At 40.8% G+C, this 25,752-nt stretch overlaps 1 long non-coding RNA gene across 4 annotated transcripts in view; it reads right to left on the reverse strand.

Annotated features, from left to right (window-relative positions):
• Nucleotides 1–356: 356 nt before the first annotated feature.
• The window catches only part of LOC122560208, a 150,557-nt gene continuing 125,161 nt past the window's right edge, over nt 357–25,752 (reverse strand). For 2 of the 4 annotated variants that reach the window (XR_006314697.1, XR_006314700.1), the window contains one exon: nt 22,631–23,955. This is a non-coding gene — a long non-coding RNA (uncharacterized LOC122560208). Of the gene's footprint in view, nt 2,471–22,630; nt 24,155–25,752 lie in introns of those variants that run through there. The other 2 variants (XR_006314699.1, XR_006314698.1) reach the window with 2 other exon arrangements.

The following is a 25,752-nucleotide window of genomic DNA, read 5'->3' on the forward strand; positions in this document are numbered from 1 at the left end:
GTCATTGGAAGGAGTTTGAAACTTTTACTAAATATGTTGAAGTAGGAACTTGGAATAATGGGCAGCACGGTGGCACAGTGGTTAGCACTGCTGCCTCACAGCGCCAGAGACCCGGGTTCAATTCCCGCCTCAGGTGACTGACTGTGTGGAGTTTGCAAATTCTCCCTGTGTCTGCGTGGGTTTCCTCCGGGTGCTCCGGTTTCCTCCCACAGTCCAAAGATGTGCAGGTTAGATGAATTGGCCAGGCTAAATTGCCCGTAGTGTTAGGTAAGGGGTAAATGTAGGGGTATGGATGGGTTGCGCTTCGGTGGGTTGGTGTGGACTTGTTGGGCCGAAGGCCTGTTTTCACACTGTAATGTAATCTAATGTAATCTAATCTAATCTAATTCAAGGCAAGGCCTGTTTCCAAACTGTAGGGAATTTAATCGAAAAGGCTTATGTCAAATGACGTTCAGAAGAGTGAAAGGCAACTTGATTGAAACATATAAGACACTGAGAAATCTATCAGAGCAGATGTAGAGAGTATGTTACCCCTTTTGGGAATTTCTAGGACTATGAAACTCAAGACGGGAGATGTAGAAAGTTTCTTTAGGTTTTGGAACTCTCTTGCTCAAAAGAAAGTGGGAAACAGAGTTCTTGAATATTTTAACGGCAAAGCTAAGTAAATTATTTATAAACAAGGTGTGAAAACTGATGAGGGGTGGGTGGAAATATGGAGCAATCAGACAAGCCATGGTCTTATTGAAGGCGGAACTGCCTTGAGAGGCTGAGTGGCCTATTCCTTCTCCCAATTCATATATGTGTTCCTATGTTGATGAGGTTATACAGCCTTGAATGAAAATTTCAGCAGCTTATGACCTGAAACAGGGTGAAACTGGAGATAGAGATAGGTTGTCTTAATGACAGTGAGTATATGTGGTTGAAAGTTCATCTTAGGGTCAAAGGTGACACCGAAGCTGCAAACAGCCTGTTGTAACCTGAAAAAAGTGTCAGGTGGAGGCAGTACAGATCAACAATGACTTCTCTCAATGTTGGAGTAGGATCAAAGCCAGTGATTGTTTAATGCACTGCATGGTCCACTCCAAATTTCCAAGTTTCTCTGCTCCCAGTATTTAATTAGTGCAAATGTGTTAGATATTGAAATAGTTGGATTGAAGGTTCTATTTCTGTGATGTATGACTCTGTGTCTGTGACCCTACATAGTGATATTGCAAACTGGATGTGTTACTTCTTGACGGATTTCTAGCATTTTTATTAAATTCTGATGTTTTTTTTCAACAGCGAGGCATTATCATTTGATGCCAAAGTATTGATAACTGTGACTTTGTCATGTAACTTTAGGGCCTTACATGAAAGTTAGGCACTTTCACAGAAATGCAAATACATGTACTCTCCTTCAAACTTGTCTTTCCCATGTTGCTGAATGCTGACTCAAGTCGCATGTAGTGGGGATTATGCTGCCATCTAGTGACCAATTTCAATTATGGCACTTGCTTCATTGAATTGCCGTTCATTTCATATAGAAGGAATGTAGCTTTATTCAATTTTGCTCAAAAAGCATTGATTGCAATCAAATAACAAATTCAGTCAGAAATTGGGCAGAAAGTTTGAGCGCAAGATAAAGACATTTTTGAAAAAAATCTCCCAGAAAAGGATGTGCTAAGAAAGGGAATGGAAGGGAGAGAATTACAGCCACCGAGGAAGTGACGCTGATCAAACTTCAGGAGATCAGGGCTGATGTCTGACATTTCTGAGGGCTGACAGCCACCTCATGTCCTCTTCACAGCATATCTTCATAGCTATTTCTGTGGATTCAACAAATTTAGCAACCAACACCTACATCAGGTTATTGATATAATTCGTAAAGGATGGAGTCTCAAAAACTGATCCCTGTGGCCCACCACACATTGCACCCAGAAAATAACCCAATTATGCTGACTGTCTCTTTACAGTTACTGAGCCAACCTTCAATTCATGCTATCTTTTACAAACTCAGTTTTTATTTTCTGCAACAACCTTTGATATGGCAGCTATCAAATACCTTCTGGAAGTCTCAGTGCAGGTGCTTGTACCAGTTCCACAGCACATATTGCTTCCTGAAAGAACTCCAACAAAACTATGTTGACATTGCTGGATTACTTTGAGCTATTCTAAGTTTCCTACTAAAACATGTTTGATAATCGGTTCTAATATCTTGGGTGAAGATGGATTTCATCCTATAATATTTAAAAATAATTTCCATATTCTATTAAATTAAGGATAGCAAATATAACTCATTTGTTCAACAGGAGAAGGAGTCAGAACATAGAAAATTACTGGCCAGTTAGAGTGACATCTATCATAGCAAAATATCACAAGTTAATATTAAAGACATTATAACAGGAAACTTGCAAACATTCAAGGTAATCAGGTAGAGTCAATGTGGTACAAAAACATAAATGCTGCATAAACTCAGCAGATCTGGCAACATCTGTGGAGAGAAAATAGAGTAAATGTTTTGAGCCTAGTGATGCTTCTTCAGTTCTTCAGCACAGGAAATTACAAAGAATTTAATTTGGTGAGTTGTCCCTGATTACCTAAACTAAACTTTTAAACCCTAACTATCTGAATTGGCAGGTAAACTCGAGGTAGCTTTGCCTGACAAAATACAAAGGCATGAATAATTGGCACTTGGGTGAAAAGGTTGCCCCTTAGGTCTCTTTTATATATTTCCCCTCTCACCCTAAATCTATTCTCTATAGTTCTCTATGGACAGGTTGGACCGAAGGGTCTGTTTCCATGCTGTACATCTCTATGACTCCATGACTCTATGACCTATATTGGCAGCATGTGAGTTAATACTTGAGGCACATACGTTCAAGAATTTAAGGAAACAGTCTGATTAAATCTACATGGAATTTAAAAGGGTGAAGTAAAGTCTTGTTTTACAGGTGAATATGAGCATTAGCATCTTAAATCATGTATGAAGTTCTAAGAGAGATTATTCTCTTCAAGAATTTTTAAAAACTTGCTACCTTCCATAATAAGAATCCATACTGAGGTCCAAATTTATGTCATCTTAACTCAAAAACACAAATCCTTAAAGTTGGAATATGTGTCCATGTTTCTCAAAAGACTCACAGCAGCATGAAAGGTAATATGAGAACATTTGATTGTTTCACAAATGAAAATGAAAGAACGGCAGATAAATATTATTCAACTAGAATGGTAGATGAAGTATTGGTATTGTTCCCTTTCCAAAATGAACCTCTGAAAGTGAAATTCAATGACCCATGCAAAGTAGTTAATAGGGTTGCTAAAGTAGGAAGAAGAATCAGTTATTTCACATAAACATGTCGAAACAGTGTCATTGTAGGGAAGTGGATAAAGAGGGGGTAGTGCATCAGGTGGTAAGGAATGACAGAGACAGTAAAAGTGAGGTAGAAAGAGAGGCAGACAGTTCTCAAAGAGAACCTCTGACAATTCAATTAGCCAACACAGAAATGTTGAAATAGTTAGATACTGTATTTTCATTTTCAGAGGAAGGATAATGGCAGGATCTTGTAAGACTTCTTAGAAGGTATAAGGTAATCTGCAGAGGTACACCTGGATGTATCACGATAGTTAGATATGATGTAGATGTAGGGAGAGTCCGTAGCGAAAGAACAGTCTCTCTATTGGCCGAATCCAGAAACTCAAGCTCAAATAGAAACAGAGAATCATGAAATGCTGGAAAAATATGCTTTTTAAATGGCCCTTGATGCTAGCAAATTGGGTGAGTGTGGTCGTGTCACAGGCTAATGAGTCAGGAATAAAGAGGCCAGTGGGGTATATCTCTAAGAAACTAAACCAGTATCAGAAGAAATACTCAACAGTAGAAAAGGAAACTTCAGTATTAATATTGTTCTTCAGACAGAGGGTTGTAGTTGATGGAACATGTTCATCTTGGTGTCCAGTTACTAGCGGCGTACCGCAAGGGTCGGTGTTGGGTCCATGCTGTTCATCATTTTTATAAATGACCTGGAAGAGGGCTTAGAAGGGTGGGTTAGTAAATTCGCGGACGACACTAAGGTCAGTGGAGTTGTGGATAGAGACAAAGGATGTAATAGGTTGCAGAGAGACATAGATAGGATGCAGAGCTGGGCTGAGAGGTGGCAAATGGAGTTTAATGTGGGTAAGTGTGAGGTGATACACTTTGGATGGAGTAATCGGAATGCAAAGTACTGGGCTAGTGGTAAGATTCTTGGGAGTACAGATGAGCAGAGAGATCTCGGTGTCCATGTACACAGATCCCTGAAAGTTGCCACCCAGATTGACAGGGTTGTTAAGAAGGCATACAGTGTTTTGGCCTTTATTAATAGAGGGATTGAGTTCCAGAACCAGGAGGTTATGCTGCAGCTGTACAAAGCTCTGGTATGGCCACACTTGGAGTATTGTGTACAGTTCTGGTCACCGCATTATAAGAAGGATATGGAAGCTTTGGAAAGGGTGCAGAGGAGATTTACTAGGATGTTACCTGGTATGGAAGGAATGTCTTACGAGGAAATGCTGAGGGCCTTGAGGCTGTTCTCGTTAGAGAGAAGAAGGTTGAGAGGTGACTTAATAGAGACATTCAAGATAATCAGAGGGCTAGATAGTGTGGACAGTGAGAGCCTTTTTCCAAGTATGGGGACGGCAAACACGAGGGGACACAACTTTAAAGTGAGGGGAGATAGGTATAAGACAGATGTCAGAGGCAGTTTCTTTACTCTGAGAGTAGTAAGGGTATGGAATGCTTTGCCTGCAACGGTAGTAGATTCACCAAGTTTAAGTGCATTTAAGTCGTCATTGGACAGGCATATGGATGTACATGGAATAGTGTAGGTGGGATGGGCTTCAGATTGGTATGACAGGTTGGCGCAACATCGAGGGCCGAAGGGCCTGTACTGCGCTGTAATGTTCTATGTTCTATGTTCACTTTGATTTTTATGCCTGATGTGATAACAAAGAAACATTAATCCACACTGAGCATAATACCCTGGCATTTATTCAGAAGTTTAAAATTTGAAATGCCGGAGGATTCAGAAGGTGCCTTTTGTTCAAACTTGTTCATGCAAAAATTATTCCCATTGCTGGTAAAGATAGCAGTGTCCCGAGTGTAAAATCATGGAATATGTTAATGGTTTAAGAAATACTAAGATTATATAAGGTTGGATGAGGGGGAAGGGGGACGTATTTTGTCATTTGACTGTCACATATACAGAGGAAACTCAATTATCCGAATGCCAATTATCCAAAAATTGGACTATCTGAAGGAGATCTTGGGGTTCCGATGGAAACATTACATCAAAGATGTGTTTCCAACAGTGATCATGTCTTTTGTTTATAGTGATTAAACAGGCACCAGGGGGTGTTGGACGGGGTTGGGGGCAGGCGGTATTGTGATTAAAATGCATTTTTGAAACAGTCTTTCATCTTATGGTGCGGAGGCGTGCAAAGTTCCCATTTTTTTATTTTACTTTATTTTTGATGTGGATTTTAAAACCAAGAATTATGAAAGGAAATGCTGCATTTTTAACAGGCATGATACTAAAACACATTGATGAAGGGCTTATGCCTGAAACATTGACTCTCCTGCTCCTTGGATGCTGCCTAACCTGCTTTGCTTTTCCAGTGCCATACTTTTTAATTCTGATCTCCAGTATCTGCAGTCCTCACTTTCCCAAAGCTCATTGATGGTTGTGTTTGCACTGCTGCTTTGTTCGAGGAGTGGGGAAGCTGTTTGTTGCCAGCGCTAGGAGTGTGTTAAACTGAAATTTGGCCTTCACCAGCTGGATTATTGGTTTGTGGAGTTCTGACCAGTTGAGGAGACAAAAGGCTATCAATCTGACAACTATCTGATTGGCTCCTGAGTATTTGAACAGCATCTGGATGTGAATGATATCAACAGAAGCCTTCAGACCTCTGGAAGGGGAGGTGACATATCTCCCTGCAGTCAAGTTATTGAAGTCTGAGTTTCACCTACTGGTTGTTGCAAGCTGTGGCCTTTAACCAGTAACTAAGTGACTTTGCAGTTTGTGTACCAATCTCCTGCAAAAAAAACCCCAGAAAGAATCTGGAGAAAAGAAATTAAAGAACAGAAAGTTCTGGCAAGCAAATGGATCATCTCAAGGAAGTCTATTTAGTTGTGGATCGCAGTCCTTGTTCCCTCTAACCATAAAGCCATTTCTAAAACTTTATCTATAAGTGTCTGTCTGTCTGTCTGTATGAGGGAAATGGTTGGGAGGTAAAGTTTGAAGTGGGTTAGAGTTTTAATTAGTATATGAACAGGTCACAGTCATTTACCTGTGGTTACAATCGATTTATTTGTAATAAATAGTAGGTCTTGGTAAGTTCTACCACCGAGTCCATGCTTTCTGTTGCCCTGGCTCTACCCAAGAGGTGAATTGGGACCTTTGATAAAACCTTACTATGGCCTATTTCATAGAATCCTTACAGTGCACATAGAGGCCATTTAGCCCATCAAGTCTGCACTGACTCTCTGAAGAGCATTGCATACCCCCAACCTAACCCTATAACTCCACATTTACCATTGCTCACTTACCTAGCCTGCACATCCCTGGATGCTCCAGGGCAATTTAGCATAGCCATACCAGCTAACCTGCACAGCTTTGGGCTGTGGGAGGAAACCGGAGCACCCAGAGTGAAAGCCACAGAAACACAAGGAGAACGTGTAAACTCCGCACAGTCATCCAAGAATGGAAGCAAACCCAGGAGCTTGTGGCCGTGAGGCAGCAGTGCTGAACACTGAGCCACTGTGTTCCTCTTTTAATGTGGAAGTAATTGTATGTGAATCTTTTAAACATTGCCAACAAAATAGAAGGAATACTAAAGGTTGCAGAGATTCTATGAATTCTTCACTGAAAACAATTTACTATGAGACGCACAGATCTGCTGACTGAATAGCAATAAAGTATTAACTAAAATGTTGTAGAAACATAAAAAAGGAGTGTGCCTTTCAGCCCAACAAGCCTACTCTGCCATTCTTGTCTGATTATTCAGTTCAATGCCTTTTTAACATTGTCCCCATTTCCCTTTCTGTCATTGACACTTAGAAAACTGTCAATCCCAACTGGAACCAGACTGAATGACTGAGCCTCCACATTCTTCTCAGGTAGAGAGTTCCTAAGATTCACAAACTTTGAGTGAAAAAGAATCTCATCTTGGTCCGAAATCGACTCCTTTTTTTAAAAATGTTATCTCTCTGTTCTAGATTTCCCAACCAGGAGAAATATTTAATTACTTCTGTCTATTCCTTTGAGTATTTTCAATGAGTTCACCTCTCAGTCTTCAAAACACAAGGAAAGAGAGGTCCAGTTTGTCCAGTCACTCTTTATAAGCACATTGAGTGAAATATTTGCTGACCCAATTCTTGAAGGTAGGGGGTACAATTCATAACTTCCCTATGGTGGTTCTGTTGGAGGCGACCAGCCTATGATTTCTGTGCTGGTAGCTTCTTACCATGATTATAGCATGAACATACCAAGCTAACACATGATACAGCCATAGCCTTCAGCTTTTAAAGGCAGGTTGTCCATCTTAAAGTTGCACTGAACTGAAGACCGACAGAGTATAATATTGGAACACTGAAGTGGAAAATTAATACATGAGCAGTGCTATCAGTGTTGCCACATGTTAGGTACTAGCAACACAGATGGCATCCAGATGAAGGTCATGTTACTGAGGAGGTTTAGGAGCTCCTCATTCAGCATCTTCCAAGGGAGTAGGGATAGGTTGCAAGGCAGATGAATCAGAGCTGGAGTACTTGACCTCAAAAGATGCTTGCAAGACAAGCTTTAAAGTTTCAATCTGCTGATCTGCTAAGTTGTATATTTCATTCATCTCAGAGCAATGCACAGTGTTTTATTTTAAGGTGTTTTAAAATACTTTTGCAATCACATAATATCTCTGCATATCTCAGCTCAGTTTCTAATAGTTTCTACGGCATCCATTTATCTTGTTCTAAGTATACACTCATGCTGAAGCAATCAAATAAATGAGTATAGATCAATTTCTAGACCCTCATGATTGAATACAGAACAATTGAACACGACATGGAGCCATAGAGATATAGAGATTTACAGCATGGAAACAGGTCGTTCAGCCCAACAGGTCCATGCTGTCTAGTTTTCACAATTAATCTAGTCCCATTTGCCTGCATTTGGACCATCTCCCTCTATATCTATCCCAACCGCGTGTGTGTGTCTCCAAATGTTTCTTAAATGACAAGATTGTACTCGCCTCCACCATTACCTCTGGCTGCCCATTCCAGACCGTCTGTATGAAAGATCTCCCCTCTGAACCCTTTTGTATCTTTCCCCTCTCACATGCTACAATAGAACAATTGTAAATTGCCTTGCAGCATTGGGCTACAAAGTGAGAAGGGAGTATGGGAAATTCCTTCCATTGAACCTGTCCTGCATGCCAAAAGACCCTTGGACCCAACAACAAGCAAGATAGATTTGGATCAAAGTAGTGTCAGAAAATGGACAGTTCAGTAAGCACGCATTCCCCAATACCCAGGGAGGAAGTGAATCTAGGCTATGATGTTAATTTGGTATTCCAAAGCAGTGCTAAGGAAATGTGACATTAGGTTTTTCTTTGTATGAGGTATTAATTCAAGGTCCTGTCTTTCATTCCGGATGGATACAAAAATTCTCATGACTGTGTTCAAAGAACAGCTTGGGTAAGGGGTGCATGAGGTGGGGTTTGTTGTGCATTGCGGTGTGTTGTGAGTTGCAGTGTGGGTTTCTTCTGGTCTTTTGACTAAGATTGATTCCTCAACCAGCACAACAATAATGGATCAGCTGATAATTCATTCGATTACTCCATTTGTGACTTTGCTGTCAAATTTATTAGCTATCGTGTTTGCTTTCGTATTGTTTGCAACTGCCCTTTAAAATGAATTCACTGACTATGAGGGACATCCTGGTTAGATACATAGTATTTTTTAAGGATCCTTTATTTCTTTTCCGTCATCCCTTATTTACCATTCCCAATATGTTTCTAAAAACCAGTGCACAAAACAAAAAGCCAATTTCTCGTCAGTAAATATTAGTAAGGTTGTCTTACATTTCTGATCTATAATTTGAACACTTAAAACCTCACAGAAGGTTGACACTAAAGGAGGCCATTCAGCCTATTGTGTCTACACTGGGTCTCCAAATAAGCATCATGACTTAGTGCCAATCTCCTGCCATTTCCACATAACCCTGCACATTCTTTCTGTTCCAACTGAGCAAAGAAACAGTATCAGCTTTGAGTGACGGGAATGAAATGGGATTGAGATAAAATAAGGCATCTCTCATTTAAGACAGATGTGGAGACTTTCTTTGCCAATATAGGGTCATGAGTCTTTACAATTATGTTCCTCAAAAGTGTTGGAAGTAGAGTCCTTGAATATTTTTATGGTAGTGGTAGATGGATTCTTGATAATTATGGGAGTGAAGAGTTATCAAGGGTAGGCAGGAATATGGAATAATCAGAGTGGCCATGATCTTACTGAATGCCAGAGCAGACTTATGGAACCTAGTAGTCTATTCCTGTTCCTAATTTGTATGTTCCTATGTCATGTTTGGCAGCAGTTGTGAGACTGGGGAAGATGACGTTGAGTGGCAGGAACTTGTTGTTTTGTTAAAATGTTCAGTAATTGTGTTAAGTCAAAAATGGTCCCAAAAGAAAAAGGTGCCATTAGATTCTTCTTTAAACAGAAGACATCTCTATTCAGTATTTGGAAGATGAAAGATTTGTTGATTTGGATACTGTATGAAAGATAACCTTGGCTGCACTATTAGATTAGATCTTCCTGACTTTCTTTAAACAACTTACATTAAGAAATCAGAATGATTTTTCTGTGGTAACATTTACAGATAATTAGGATTTCATTCACTTATCACAGCAGACAACATCTGATTAATAATGCATAATGCTTCTACAAATAGGGGAAAGATTGAAGACTGGAAGAGGCAATTAAATTCCCATGGGGCTGCTTTTAAGAACATGCCAAATAATAATAGCTACCTAAAGTTTCCAGGCTAACATACCTAAAATAATGAGAGCTTGGTTCAACTCAATGTAAACTGTAAAATCTAACTTTGAGCTTATGTGGCTTTACACGGGTTCAAAATTATTATATTGCTTCCTCTCTGTACTCCATTTTGCACACATTTACTTTTACATGCAATTGTGTCTGAACTGAATAGTCTCTTGCTTTATGCAGAGAGAGGGTATATTAAACAAAGGAAAGCATCAAAACAAATTGATGGTGTTAATTTTTTTTAACATGGATGAGGAGAAAGCCAACTAAGCAGGCAGCTTGTCCAGGAGCTTTATCAGGGATTCTCAGCTGATTTAAACAGCCAGTCCTCACTATCTTGCTGTTTGCTTCCTGACCAATGACAACTTGGAAGCCAGTGAGCTATGATATGCTGCCAGGTGACCATTCCTGGTACTGAGTGGTATTTGTCACCTCTATCATTGTGTGGTACTGGGTAAGGAATGTTTCAGGTTGTTTACTGCCATGAATCTTCCTTTGAGGTTACTTTGTCCTGGGCCTATCGAGTGGATTAGTGGTAAAGGATACATCACTGTGGAATATCTACAGATGCTTTTTCTGTTCCAACTGAGCAGAGAAACAGTAGCAGCTTTGAGTGACAGGGATGAAGGGGGATTGAGATAAAATAAGGCATCTCTCATTTAAGACAGATATGGAGACTTTCTTTGCCAATATAGGGTCATGAGTCTTTACAATTATGTTCCTCAAAAGTGTTGGAAGTAGAGTCCTTGAATATTTTTATGGTAGTGGTAGATGGATTCTTGATAATCATGGGAGTGAAGAGTTATCAAGGGTAGGCAGGAATATGGAATAATCAGAGTGGCCATGATCTCACTGAATGCCAGAGCAGACTTATGGAACCTAGTAGTCTATTCCTGTTCCTAATTTGTATGTTCCTATGTCATGTTTGGCAACGGTTATGAGACTGAGGAAGATGATGTTGAGTGGCACTGTTCTTGGATAAGTAGATAAGGTATAATAACTAGGACCTTAGTGAGTTGGTACAGATACATCTGCTTCCTCTGAAAGATGGAGTAGCACTCTTTATCTCCACCCCTAGACTGTGTATATTGGTAGAATGAGTGGAGTTAATGCAACATGTACATTCATTTGTACAGAATTTCCTGCAAGCTTCTTTTCCCCATCATGCAGTTATGTATGTAATGATACTACATATGCCATTCTCACATATCCCCCAAGTTCCTGACCTTACAGTGCAGGTAGGCTTGGACTTTCACATCTTTTTAAGAACGCATTCTTTTCAGAATTGCTGGTCATTTTCTCACTGGAGAATCTGTTATCACTCAGCTGTGTTTCAGATGAATTGTCCATTTTTTTTTGTAGAAAGTATGGTTGGTTCATTACCTCAGCTGGAGGTCACTTAATTATCTAAGTTTACTTCCTGAAAGACAGCTGCTTGATGAAAATAAGCATTTCCTTCCTTGTTGTACCCTGGATTCCTGGATTTCAAGAGCATAAAACATTGGTGCAGAAGTGGGTCATTCGAATCAGCAAGACTGCACTGCTATTTTAACCAACGATTGGTACCAGTGCCCCATGAACTGAAATCATTCCACCTTTGTCAGTAGAAGATTTCATTAGGATTCCTAAACTCATGGCAGAACACAAAAAGGTAAGTCTGTTGAGATTACCTGCAATGTTTCATATACTCAAGAAGAAATACTGGTGACAAAACCAAAATAGGCTCCAAATTTGACAAGAACAAACAACTGACCATTCACGCTTGCTACCATTTGCTAGAATTTGTCGAAGGATGGCCAATTTAGAGCCTAATTTCTTCTTGCGGAATGGGACTATTTGGCACCGATCGTTTGGCCCCGCCGTTTTGGCTCTAAACTGTTTTGGCACTCATTACTTTGGTGCTGAGCTGTTTTGGCACCAATTCAGAATTTAAAAAAAGTCTTGTACAACCCGTAAGAAATTTGTTTTTATTGCATTGTAAGAAATAAATCTAATTCTTTGTTATTCATTATTTTTAACCGATAAAAACAAATTTCTACATTTTGCTACATTTATCAAACACATATAGATAACCGTCATGTGAAATTTTTGGTTTGTCTCTCTTGCTTAGAATGTTTTCAGCCATTTCTGGTATGGGTTTTACAAGAAAATAGAAAGAAAATTGTATTACAGCTTACCAATGTGAAGACAGAAGGGCTTAAATATCATCAAGGCAGTAGCTGACTATGAACAATTGTTAAATGAGAAAATGATTACAAAACGAGATTTGAATCTACAGCGGGTCATTAGAGCTTTGACTATCAACTCTTGCTAGTTGAGAAAATTACATTGGGTCATTAGTCATCCTCTCTTCTTTAACCAAACAAGACTTTTTTTTAAAATTCTGAATTGGCGGCAAAACAGCTCAGCGCCAAAGTAATGAGCGCCAAAACAGTTTAGAGCCAAAACGGTGGGGCCAAATGATCGCACCAAAACGTACCCGACCCTTCTTCTTGAGTATATGAAACATTGCAGGTAATCTCAACAGACTCACCTTTTTGTGTTGTGCCATGAGTTTAGGAATCCTAATGAAATCTTCTACTGATAAAGATGGAATGGATTTCAGTTCATGGGGCACTGGTACCAATCGTCGGTTAGAATAGCAGTGCAGTGAGTTTACTGAGACCATATGCTTTGATCACCAACAACATTTCACAATCATAGATGATATACTAATGTATGAGAAAAACAACTAGTTATTTCAGCATTTGTTGGTAGATATATTGGAAAGTCGATATCATGGGCGGTGGTGGCATGGTGGCTCAGGGGTTAGCACTGCTGCCTCACAGCACCAGGGTCCCAAGTTCAATTCCAACCTTGGGTGACTGTCTGTGTGGAGCTTGTACATTCTCCCTGTATCTGCGTGGGTTTCCTCCCACAAGTCTAAAGATGTGCAGGTTAGGTGAATTGGCCATGCTAAATTGCCCATAGTGTTAGGCGCATTAGCCAGAGGGAGATGGGACTGGGCGGATTGTTCTTCGGAGGGTCGGTGTGGACTTGTTGGGCTGAAGGGCCTGTTTCCACACTGTAGGGAATCTAATCTAATGGACACTTGGGTATTAACAGATCTAAAACCAGGACTTAGTCAGTACTATGCTAACCTGATCGCCATATTCTTCAATTGCTTTTAAGATTTCATCATACGTCATTACTCAGGATTAGCAGGTTTGGAAAACACTCCTGTCACCACTGCAGACTGGCCAGATAAAACTCAGTCATGTTTGTTAGAACAAAGCAGGATTGAGAACACAATTGAGCAGAGCTACCCACCTGAGCTCCTTATCAGCTTCTGAATGGAATTTTGCCTCTAGAATACAGATCTTGCCATTTTGCTGCTCTTTCTCCCTACTGATAGTCACATTTGAGCTTCTGGTTGACTATCTGTGTCTTTCTAAAACAACAGTACTTTTAAATGGTAAACTGAGATACTTTTGTTTTCTTTTCGTCTGGATTTCTTCTTTTTGCAGAATGGTTCAGATCTGCAGGACCACAATCATTTTTCCAGCTTACCACTGTTGGCACCCATTGTATTTGAGATAGTCCTCAGTATGGGTAGTTTGAGGTAGTTCATTACCATCAGCAGTAAGTCCAATAACATTTGGTCAGGCATAATTTCTAGCACCTTAGAGAGCTGGTGCAGGCATATCTGGTCCCTCCAGTAGTAACCTTTGGGTGGAATCAGCCCCTGATTGATGTGGGCCTTAGTGAGAAAGTTGGGAAAAACACAGGAGATGACCAGCAAGGAACCTTTCGACACTAAGAGTAAAAAGACTCATATTGCAACCAAGTGATGAATAGGGAGATGAGATCCTCATTGTTGAACACTGAAAGGACGATTTACAGACATTAGCATTCATTAACATCCTCATTATCAGTTCATCTTGCTGCATTGATATGCAGTTTTCCATTCTCACACCCACCGGATAGAAAATGGAAGCTAACAATTCATGACATGGAAATCCGAGTAGTAACCTGGTGACTCCAGCTCACCACTTGTTCCTCCTGACTTCCATTCTAGATAGCAGTAGGCAACATCACAGGGCACTCTCCAAGAACAGCATTGGAAATGCAACCACCAGCACTCTCCACAACTTGACCATGGACACTAGCACCTGACTGTATCATCCAAAATGTATCAATCTGGCATTGTGACCTGGCATCCTTGTACTGTGAGGAGAAAGTGAGGTCTGCAGATGCTGGAGATCAGAGCTGGAAATGTGTTGCTGGAAAAGCGCAGCAGGTCAGGCAGCATCCAGGGAACAGGAGAATCGACGTTTCGGGCATAAACCCTTCTTCAGGGGGAGTCCTGAAGAAGGGCTTATGCCCGAAACGTCGATTCTCCTGTTCCCTGGATGCTGCCTGACCTGCTGCGCTTTTCCAGCAACACATTTCCAGCATCCTTGTACTGTGCTACTGTTCAACATCCCAGATGAGTAAAGGTAAAAATGTACAATGAAGAACACTTTTCTTAAAGATAAGCTCTCAACCTATTGTGTACCTCAGAACCCCACCTGACAGTTCACCCCATCCTTCCAATTCGACATCGAACCCACTTCCCCTGTTAAGAGATCATTCAATTCTTCAAATGGGCAGCACATTGACTCTGGTTAGCATTGCTGTCTCACAGGCCAGGGACTCAGGCTCGATTCTACCCTCGGATGACTGTGTGGAGTTTGCATATTCTCCCCGTGCCTGCATGGGTTTCCTCCTAGTACTCTGGTTTCCTCCCACAGCCCAAAGATGTGCACGTTATGTGGATTGGCGATGCTTCATGCCCTATAGTTTGTAGGGATGTGCAGGCTGGGTGGATTAGCCATGGAACTGCAGGGTTACAGGTATAAGGTAGTGGAGTGAGTCTGGGTGGGTCGCTCTTTGGAGGTGTGGACTTGATGGGCTGAAAGGCCTGCTTCCACACAGTAGGGGTACTATGATTCGATGAACTCTCAGGCTAGCCCTTTCAAGACTGCTGGAAACATACATGGGCTTCAGTACCTTACGTCTTGGTCTACATAGGCCAATGTTGGAATATTGCGTGCAATTCTGGTCTCCTTCCTATCGGAAAGATGTTGTGAACTTGAAAGGGTTCAGAAAAGATTTACAAGGATGTTGCCAAGGTTGGAGGATCTGAGCTATAGGGAGAGGCTGAACAGGCTGGGGCTGTTTTTTCCTGGAGCGTCGAAGGCTGAGGGGTGACCTTATAGAGGTTTACAAAATTATGAGGGGCATAGATAGGATAAATAGACAAAGTCGTTTCCCTGGGTTCGGGGAGTCCAGAACTAGAGGGCATAGGTTTAGGGTGAGAGCGGAAAGATATAAAAGAGACCTAAGGGGCAACATTTTCACGCAGAGGGTGGTACGTGTATGGAATGAGCTGCCAGAGGATGTGATGGAGGCTGGTACAATTGCAACATTTAGGAGGCATTTGGATGGGTATATGAATAGGAGGGGTTTGGAGGGATATGAGCCGGGTGCTGGCAGGTGGGACTAGATTAGGTTGGGATATCTGGTCGGCATGGACAGGTTGGACCAAAGGGTCTGTTTCCATGCTGTACATCTCTATGGCTCTATGACTCTATCTCACCTGTACACCCCAGTGTGAGAACTACAGTCCCACCATGCTACAGGGTTACAAGATCCCCTTCATCCACAAACTTCTTCTTCCCCTTTCCCTCATCTTGAGATTGAATACCCTTTTCTACTTCAACTTGGTCTACAACACTCTTCAAAACCCCTTGCCCACCCTCTATTCTGCGGGATTAGAATCCTCCTTTCACACCCATTCCTGACAAACCTCTTCCCTTCCTCCACATCATCCCCAGCAATGCTGTCCTCTCCCTCTCCCTCTTCCTCTTCCTCTCCTCCCGCCCCTCTCCTCCCCTCCTCTCTCCTAAACCCCACCCCCACCCCCACCATCTCCATGGACTTCCCAAACTCAGTTGCCTGGTTTTAAAAGGAGACCTCACCGTGACTAGGGGTACCTCAAATTGGACCAGTTCCAAACAGGTTTGCAGCATAGCTTCCAGTTTGTCCAGCACCCTAATCTGAGTTGGAGTGTAGTTTGGGTTTTCGGGAGGCAGAAGTGTAGAACATCATAGACAGGGGGGAAGGAAGAATGAGAGAGGAAGAATGAGAGTGAGGGACAGAGGGGAATACGGGAGAGGGAGTTTGTGTGGGAGAGAGGGAAGTTGAAGATCAGAGTGTGAGGGGGGAACAAAGGGAGAGGTAGCCAGAGAGGAGGGCAGTGGAGAGAGGGCACAGGAGGGGAGAGGAGTAGAGCAAGAGCAAGGAGTAGTGGGGGCAGGAAACAGCGAGACATGGTGGGTAAAGGGGAGTGAGAGTAGGGAAAGAGGGGCAGGTGGCAAAGAGAGAGAGAAATCTATAATAATTTCTACGTCATTGTAACAAAAGTATTATATCATAACTAATTATCGTAACCGTAATAGGTAATATTTATTATACGAATAACACTCTAATAAACTAATATATTTTTCTACATTAAATGGCCTCACACTTCACCTGACTGCAGCTGGAAGTTCTAAACGTCTGAGACTTTAAAAAACTTCAGCTTAAAGTGTTTCTTCCAAAATCACCTTCAGTTCAAAAGAATGAATATTGTATCTCGATGCTTTTCATTTTAGCTTCATTGCTTGTCAGTTGATTTCCAATAATTTTAGTTGAGCATTACTGACCACCTTAAAGGCAAATCCTTCTAACTGATATTCTTCAAGCACTGTGTGGTTGCATTTAATTGATCATTGGTCATTGATTGCAATAAATCCAGTGTTCTTTCTCAGTGGAGGACTCTTCCCCCTTTCTCTCGGGGATCTGGGGTGGAGGGTGCTGCACCCGACTGTCTCCTCCAACCGCAGATTGCGGTGGTTCATGGACTCCCAGCCCAACTGCTTGTTCTGTGGAGTCCATGAATTATGTACGTATGGGATGTGGCTGTCTGCGCTTCCTTTTTGAATTCCTTAAGAATCTTCTTTTATATTTTTGGTTACACTTCACCCCCACGCTCCTGATCTTTGGACACACAGTGCAGAGGGAGGACAGCAGGTCAGAGGATCTCCTCGTGAGTCTGCTCCTGGGCCTGGCCATAAACAGGTCCAGGCAGCGGGCCATGGGAGGGCGTTATGGCTGATTGCCTGCCCCTCTTTTGTGGTTATGTTCGGGCCCGGATGTCCCTGGAGAGGAAGTACGCGGTGTCTACCAACACCCTCGAAGTTTTCAGGGAGAGGTGGGTATTGCGTGGTGTGGGGTGTTTTATTTCCCCCCTCCGATTCTATTTTGATTTAATCCCTACCCTCCTCTTTACTTTCTCCATAATGTAGGCATTGCCCTGTGATAAGAATGGCTCTGCTTGTCACTGGCCACTCGGGTGTTTCTTTTCTTCCTGGTGGTGGAATATGAATAAAGATTTAGATTACTTACAGTGTGGAAACAGACTCTGTGGCCCAACAAGTCCACACCAACCCGCCAAAGCGCAACCCACCCAGACCCATTCCCCTAACACTACAGGCAATTTAGTTTGGCCAATTCACCTAACCTGCACATTTTTGGATTGTGGGAGGAAACTGGAGCACCCGGAAGAAACCCACGCAGACACGGGGGAAAATGTGCAAACTCCACACAGTCACCTGAAGTGGGAATTGAACCCGGGTCTCTGGGGTAGTAGAGCTAACCACTGTGCCACCGTACTGTTTCTGCACACATTGTTTCTTCACTGTGTCCTACACATACACACACTCAACATGGAAAGAAAAAACTAAATAAATCCAGTGTTCTTTCAAGAAGTGTCCACTGCTGCATTCCTTCTTTAGTTGGATTTTTTGGTCCAGTGGTACTGTCCTTACTTCAGAACCAGACAATCTGGGTTTGTATCCCACCTCCTTCCTGAAGTCTGTAATAACAGGTTGCTTAGATAATGTCTAGCTCACTATTAGATGTAAAATGTCTAATTGAACAGATATCACCGTGATTTGGTGCAAAGCATTTATTTGCACTAATTCACAATGATATCTGCTCAATTAGACATCATTTTACACCTTATAGTGAGCTAGATATGATTTAATCATAACTTTTTAGTAGGCAACAGATTTAATTAATATAAAGGTTAAAGGGCACATTTGAGTTTTCTGTCAAACACAGGATCCAACCATTTTGATTTTCACTCGAGAGGCAAACTAGTAGAGTGACAAATGCAGTGAAAAGATTTTGTAAAATGCTGGAAGGATGCCTTTTGGTTTGAGGTACTCTTAAACGGATAGTGAGCCTTGTGACTAATTGGTTCAAATGTGTCTCAGAGTGGCCCTGGAGTGTGGGACACTGGTCAACTGTGAGAATTATCCACTCAGCATCTGATCATTAGAATTTACTGACATTTTAATAAATTGAAATGATTCACTACTTGTTTCCCAGCAGGAAAATAGACTTGAAGGCGGAGTGGTACCAGTTAACCTGGCATATTGATTGATAGTGCAAACTTACGCACTCTTCCGCCTTTGGCTGTGCTCACCACTATAATGGGGCAAACCTTGCTGCCCTGCATTTTACGCCACTCACTCAGATGCAGCTACCAGGAGCAGAGGGTCCATTAACAAAGAAGAACAAATCTGTGATGGACGTTCATTTGATCTTTCTGTGTGGCAAACACTATTGTGGAACAAGGTGAACCAAATAGTTCATCTACAAAGTCCAAACGATGAGTCCATGTAAGTTGTAGAAATTTTACTAAGGGCAAACTTTAGCATGTTCAGTAAACAACTCATGTTATGAAAGCAATAAGTGCTGGACATCACAATGGATCACGCAAGCTATTGTTTCAAGTCTAGCTGACTCTTCATCAGATCTGAAGTGAGGTGTAGGAGCAAGGAGGTCGGTGGTTCAGATTAAGTGATTGGAATGTGAGGATGGCAGAACAATGGTGTGTCTAACTGCCAGACTGGAAAGAGCACTCAGTCCCACTGGGGTGGGGAGAGGGGACAGATGACATGGTGACAGAGAATGTAACAAGTAAAGCTAAAAGAAAGGGAAGGAATAGCAGGTGTTGATATTAAGTCTTTCTGTCATAATTATTGTCTTAATATTAAGGATCAATATTAAATATTAAGTCTTTGCCCCCGAGCAGACTACACTCCAGCACCACTCTCCCATCAACAACTATAGCATGAATGCTTTCTCCTCCACACTTCGCTTCAGCTCTCATGAAGAGTCACCGAGATTCAAAACGTTAGCTTGGTCCCTCTCCATGGATGCAGCCTGACCTGCTGTGATCACACAATTTGTTGTTTTCTGTACAGATTCCAGCCTCTGCAGTAATTTGCTCCAACAGGTTGTGTTGACTTCTCAGCTACCTATGGAGCTAAATTGTAAATTTTAATCAATCTTAGATTCTCTTCTCAATTTTACATCTATAATTAGAAAACAGTATGACTGAATTACTGGCTCATAACCAGGAAAACCTTATTTATTTTGTTAATATACTCTCTCTACTAAGTTATGTCTATTCAAAGGGTATCAAATTCATCTTGACTGGCAGCACAAAGAAAATAAAGATCAACGCAATTCGTGATTCAACTTGTTGTGGTATCACCCGGAGTTTGTTTATTTAAAAATCAGCATTTGTCACGGCTAAGGATGGAATTCAGGTAAACATTACAATCGATCATTCCTAGTGAAGTATTAAAAAAAAAGTGCAGAGTTGAATGTGAAGGTTAATAATAAGTCCATGACTTGCCCTCTCCCTGATTTCTTCGATGATCACTGACAAGTTTGCATGCATTCTGCTGGAAGATTAGTTGCAGAAATGCCAGCAGAATCTTAACTGGGTTAATGTAGGACAGTTTGATAAATCAACTTCTAGTACCAGCCACTCTGAGGCAAAAAAGGAGTGGCAAAACCACAGGCAGTTCAATTTTTCCAGTGCCTGTGATGATAATTCTTGCCAAGGGGAATCGATCCCAGTTGTATTCCGAAATCACCATTGAGTATCTTGGCATTTGTTAAGAATGGTAGCTAGAGGAATCTGGTTATATTGCTACTTCCCAGCCAATAGGAATGCTAGTGCATTTATTTTAAAGTCGTGGCTGTCTGCACTAAAACCACATCCGAGGAGCCTGTATCACTGGCATGGGTCTCACACATTTCCAATAGCAGTTTAAAGTGCTGAACTGCCGAGTCTTGGATTCCAGGTCATAGCCAATGTTCTGTCATCTGTAATGGAAGTAGGAGCAGCTTTTTATTAACCATGTAAGAATAAACATTCAACTGTTAGGGAAGTAGTACCAGCTGCGAAATAAATGAGACTGGAGATTTGTGCACTTCAAGTTTTTATTGCTTAATTGCTGATTTGTTTCAATGTGGTCACAAGGTGGCAGTAGCAACCACAAACTGATGCTCTTGCTGGTGTAACAAATGGATACAAAAATGAATTAATTCCTGTAATTTGCCCTTGGAGGGTGGTTATAAATGTATTCAATATTTTTATAGTCATCTACATGATTTACAAGAACTTACTATTTTATCCTGAAAATTACCTGCATGGCTTTTCTTATTATAGCCCAGAAACTACTGGGATGATATTAGAATTAGAATCCCTACAGTGTGGAAACAGGCCCTTCAGTCCAACAAGCCCACACCAATCCTCTGAAGAGTAGCCCACCCAGACCCCTAACCTTTATTTACCCCTGACTAATGTACCTAACCTACACATCCCGGAGCTGTATGGGCAATTTAGTATGGCCAATTCACTGAACCTGCACATCTTTGGACGAAGTTAAAAATCACACAACACCAGGCTATAGTCCAACAGGTTTAATTGGAAGCACTTGCTTTCGGAGCGCTGCTCCTTCATCAGATAGTTGTGGAGTACACAATTGTCAGACACAGAATTTATAGCAAAAGTTTATAGTGTGATGTAACTGAAATTATACATTGAAAAATACCTTGATTGTTTGTTAAGTCTCTCATCTGTTGAAATGACCATGTTAGTTTCACTTCTTTCATATATAAATCACAAAACATTTTAAATAAGTTACATTCTCAGGTTAACTTTAACAATTGGTGTTAGCCCAGATAATGTGTTCAAGGTGTTAGCCCCCTGTGTGCTGCTGTCTGTGCCCTAATGTTTAGACTGATTCTAATCTAAAAAATAAGTTAACAGAGCCTGACATGGAAGCTAGTGCTTCTAAATAAACCTGTTGGACTATAACCTGATGTTGTGTGATTTTTAACTTTGTACGCCCCAGCATCTCCAAATTACATTATGGCACAGACAACAGCATACAGGGGGCTAACACCTTCAACACATTATCTGGGCTGACACCAATTGTTAAAGTTAACCTGAGAATGTAACTTTTAAAAAATGTTTTGTGATTTACATATGAAAGAAGTGAAACTAACATGGTCATTCTAACAGATGAGAGACTTAAACATTCAAGGTATTTTTCAATGTATAATTTCAGTTACATCACACTATAAACTTTTGCTGTAAATTCTATGTCTTACAATTGTGTCCTCCATAACCACCTGATGAAGGAGCAGCACTCCGAAAGCTAGTGCTTCCAATTAAACCTGTTGGACTATAACATGGTGTTGTGTGATTTTTAACTTTGTACACCCAGTCCAACACCGGCATCTTCAAGTCATCTTTGGATGGTGGGAGAAAACCCACACAGACACAGGAAGAATGTGCAAACCCCATGCAGACAGTTGCCTGAGGCTGGAATTGAACTCGAGCCCATGGTGCTGTGAGGCAGCAGTGCTAACCACTGAGCCACCATGCCCCCCCACAGCTGAATACTTAACTAGTACATAAAACATTCCACTGCCCTGTTATTTTCAAGTGGAAATAAAATATAATGTGAACAGGTTGACAGTTCTCACCTAATTTGATCAAGCACAACTTTTATTCTTCTGTCTTACTGATAAAAAAGTTAACATTTCAACAGTGTCAGTTATTAAAAGTTGATTATTTTTACAACTGAAACTAGATTCTTAATTTATTCAAGTGAAACTATGATGATGGAACACCTGATGTTTTTTTTATTGGTAGCTGTGCTAATCTCAGCTGGACATCAATACTCCTTAAGCTTATTTTTTCAATCAAGTCTACCAATCTAATCTAATTGACTGAATATTACACCTTCCAACTCAGTGGAATGTCGTCTTAACTAATCAATGGACAACTGCCTTTACAAGATCTTCAAAGTAACAATAATGACAAAGAGAACTTCAATATTATTCAATATGGATCACACTTCCTGAAAGTTGTAAAGATGCAGAAAAGCATCTATAGTTACTAAAACAGTAGTGAAAAATAACACATTAAATATTAAAGTCTATTGATAACCAACTCAGGATATCATAATGTTCAAAATATTAAAAAAAGAATGGATTTTCTGTTGAGACAGTTCTCCTTCTGCTAGATCAATACTTTGATGTCAGAGTATTTTTAACTTTCATTTCTGTTTAAAGATGTAAAGTACAAAAGGATTAATTTTTATATTAGCACAATAGAATTGCATAAACATCGTCATAGTATTCTGATCAATTGAGAAATTTAACCTGCAGTCTCATTCTGATGGTTGAAGCATATACCCTCCATTCTGTTTTAGTGCAGACAGTATTTAAGAACTGTTGTCAGTTCACTACGCTCAAATGTGGCTGAGGCATACTTGAAAAACACAAAAAAATTCCTCTCGCCCCATTTTGTTTAGTTTTATTGCAGAAAAGATTTCTGCCTTTTCATAATCAAGGTGCTTTCGTTTGTTTATGCATCCACAATTGGCATGAAATCTTCTCTACAATCAGACAGGAATTTATGTTTGCAAAGGAACAAGAGTGAGAAGGTCAAATCTTCCTTACCCAAGGGAGGACAGAGTCCATCAAAAAACACTTCACATAGTGACCTCAGCCAAAATCGGAAAATTACAGCTTCATTGAGTCATGTGTATCGCCATGGCATGCAACCCTAGGTTTCCAATTTATAGATGTCTCATTAGTCAGCACTATGATTGTTGACTACCAGTCTACAGTGTTAATTACACCTTATACGCAGGAGATGGGTACAATGTGTGTGTATGTTAGGGATTTTGCTCTGCTGGAGTTGTTTTAAGAAAACACAAGGGAGGGAACAATGAGATTTCAATTAAAATTTCTAAATGAGTGTCTAAACCACCATATGATTTAATTTTACAGCATTGTGAAAGTGATCACTGAGATTCCTTTCACTCTGCAGTGATTTAGTATCCTCTGGTGCATTCATACACCAGTTAGTTCTCCTTCACAATTGCTGTGGATAAGTAATTTTGTGATTCTGGGAGATTTGACAGACTCATTTGTTTTTATTTTCACTGAAGATCTTATGTGCACATAGCTAAATGCAAATCTCATTTATTTATTTGTGAGGCAGGTGTATGTTGTACTCTTTAGTCTCTTGCATAATGTATTCTGCTTGCTAAAAGCTTTCACAGACACCACAGCTTGGAATAAGTGATGTTGGCTGCCAAGTGAAATCTATGCTACTAAAGGCTTTGTGAGCTTTTTTAACAACATCAATGAAATATCTTGTCTGTAGTACATTTAAAAAACTATTATAAATCTTTTTTGCATTAATTATTCTCATTTAAGTTTAAGGCGCCATGTGATTAAATATATACATAACATCTATATGGCCTTGCACAGATGCAGTAACTGAGGTACTATGACAATATCAGATACAAACAAAGGCAATATTTGATGACTGACTTGGTCCTAGTACAATCATCATGCTGTTATGTACTTACACATTTAGAATCTAGAGGCAGATTTCCAACTTGGGATCCAGACAAATAACTTCAATGTGGATTGGCTGCATGTTATAACTTCAAAGGAAATTGAACAAGGTCGATATTACATAGGTGGGCAAACAACTTTATCCTATACACACCCAAGTCATGAAGTTAAAACACTATTTAGGGTTCCCTGGGCTTTAAAATTATGCAGAATGTTTTCATGTTGCAGCATGTGTGATCAGTATATTTGTTCTCTGTTCACTGTTGTATCTTGGAAAATTTGCTTCATCTGCAAAATCAAAATTTAAGTAAGACGTCATAGATTCCTATATTAAGACAGTCTGAACCTTCAGCTATTTGCAATTCCAGTCACTGGTATAATTCTGTGACTAAGCATTGAGATATTGAGTGGGATCTTCCTAGTCCTGGATGATGTGAATATTGGGAGAGAGTGAGGACTGCAGATGCTGGAAAGTTTCCTCATCTCCTCTGTCCCCACCTCATCCCAGATTCAACTCCTCCAACCCTCTTGAACTGTCCCATCTCTCCATCCTCCTTCCCAACTATCCGCTCCACCCTCTGCTCTGACCAATCACCATCACCTCCCATCTGCATCTACCTATCACCTTTCAAGCTACCTTGCCCTCAGCTTCACCCCCTCCTATTTAACTCTCAGTTGCCTTCCCCCTTTCCCGCTCCCCCCAACATTCCTGAAGAAGGACTTATGCTCAAAACATCAACTCCCCTGCTCCTCAGATGCTGCCTGACCTACTGTGCTTTTCCAGTGCCACACTGATGTGAATATTGGCAAGAAAGTTAGGAAAATCTGATTCAATCAGCAGCAATGAGATTCTCAAAGTTGAGAGCAAGAAATCCCATTCTCCAACAAATTTTGAATGGCAAGATGAGTATCTCGCAAGTGAATGGCAAGAGCTACAAATGCATTACCTCATCATTGACAAGCAGTTGGCAATTTTCCCATCAGCTGAATCGAAACCAGACAGTGACAATTCCCAAAATGAAAGTCTGATTACATACATGACACCTTTCGCTCGCCATTTGTTCCTCCTGATCTCCATCTAGACAGTAGTCACCAACGTCACAGGGAACATTATGTGGACAGTGACCATTCTTGTCAACTGCCCATGGTAGTTGGTATCAAACACTTACCAGCTTCATTGCATCCTCATGTCACATTATTGACCCACTTACAATATAGTTTTACATTTTCATGCTGCACTTTGGGCTTATGCAAGACCACTTTGTGCTCTAGGAGGTAATAGCCTAGTGGTGTTATTGCTAGAGTATTAATCCAGAGATCCAGGAAATGTTCTGGACATATAGGTTCAAATCCTGCTATGGCAGATGGTGGAATTTGAATTAGGAGTCTAATGATGACCATAAAGTTATTGCAATTGTCAGGAAAAAACACCTATCTGGTTCACTAATGTCCTTTGGGGAAGAAAACTATCATCTTAACCTGTTCTGGCCTACACGTGACTGATGTGAAGACAGTGTGGGTGACACTTAACTGCCCTCTGGATAATTAGGGATGGCTAATAAACACTGGTCTGGACAATAACAACCACATACCGTGAATGAATTAAAAAATAGACAGAAGCCCAGATCACCGATTGGAGAAAGCTGCACATCGCACTTCATCTCTTACTCTCTTAGTGCTCACTTATTTTGTGCCTACCTTGATGCTCATAACATCTCCACCTTGCCTTATTGCACTTTGCTTTTTCAATCAGAGTTTCCCGTATTCCCAATTCCTCCGCCTCTGCCGTATCTGCTCCCAGGAGGACCAGTTCCACCATAGAACACACCAGATGGCCTCCTTCTTTAGAGACCGCAATTTCCTTTCCCACATGGTTAAAGATGCCC

Source organism: Chiloscyllium plagiosum, chromosome 20, assembly GCF_004010195.1.
Source record: "Chiloscyllium plagiosum isolate BGI_BamShark_2017 chromosome 20, ASM401019v2, whole genome shotgun sequence".
Classification (NCBI taxonomy): domain Eukaryota; kingdom Metazoa; phylum Chordata; class Chondrichthyes; order Orectolobiformes; family Hemiscylliidae; genus Chiloscyllium; species Chiloscyllium plagiosum.